The 774-nt window shown below is 36.0% G+C and overlaps 1 non-coding gene across 1 annotated transcript; it reads right to left on the bottom strand.

Annotated features, from left to right (window-relative positions):
* Nucleotides 1-292: 292 nt before the first annotated feature.
* On the bottom strand, nt 293-363 carry TRNAC-GCA (transfer RNA cysteine (anticodon GCA)). The gene has a single exon. It is a non-coding gene; the product is annotated as a tRNA-Cys (tRNA).
* Between the last annotated feature and the right edge of the window lie 411 nt (nt 364-774).

Raw genomic sequence — 774 nt, 5'->3', positions numbered from 1 at the left:
CCCGCTTATGGCAGTAAGGGGAAGTAGCGATATTCCGATTCCTTCGTGGGGAATAGAATCAATTATGAAATTCATAAGTATATATCCCTCATCCCTATTGGTATCGGTTTGGGCCACTACCCAGAACCCTGCCAGAGCCCTATTTTTAAGAAGAAATTGACAGTCTTTTTTAGAACTAGAACTATGGTAAAATCCAGTATCGACAGGCCTAGTTCTTTTCCTTTGCTTATGCAGGGCAAGAATTTGTCGAGTTCAATCAGTACAATAAGAAATCCTAAGTATTTTTTTGGTCAGGCGACACCCAGATTTGAACTGGGGATAAAGGATTTGCAGTCCCCTGCCTTACCGCTTGGCCATGCCGCCAAATCCGATCCAAAATCGAGCAAAATCTCATTCATCCACATTATTTTACTAATTTTTATTCGTAGGAGGGGATTATTAAACCCTTTTTGTTTTTTTTTAGATCGTTGAATCCCTTTGTACTTATCCCTTTCCAATCCCTTTTAATAAATTCATTCCTGTTTTTTATTGGACCCAGTTTTATTCTCTTCGATTGATTGTATCTCAAAACACACATTGCTTAAATACCTTCTCTTTCTATTGAAAAGAGAAAGGATTTCCAGTCACAGACTGCCAAATTTAGGAAAAATTGGAACCATTAACTATATTATTTGTTATTATTTGTTATTTTGATATTTTCTATTTGTTAGTAGTGAACGGTTCTAAAATGGGTATTGTATCCCAAATAGTGTTTCCTTAATGGCATAACAAAAT

This window comes from Aegilops tauschii, chromosome 3, assembly GCF_002575655.3.
Source record: "Aegilops tauschii subsp. strangulata cultivar AL8/78 chromosome 3, Aet v6.0, whole genome shotgun sequence".
NCBI classification, from domain to species: Eukaryota; Viridiplantae; Streptophyta; class Magnoliopsida; order Poales; family Poaceae; genus Aegilops; species Aegilops tauschii.
Note: the sequence above shows the minus strand (reverse complement) of the source record. Positions and strands in the feature narration are given on the sequence as shown.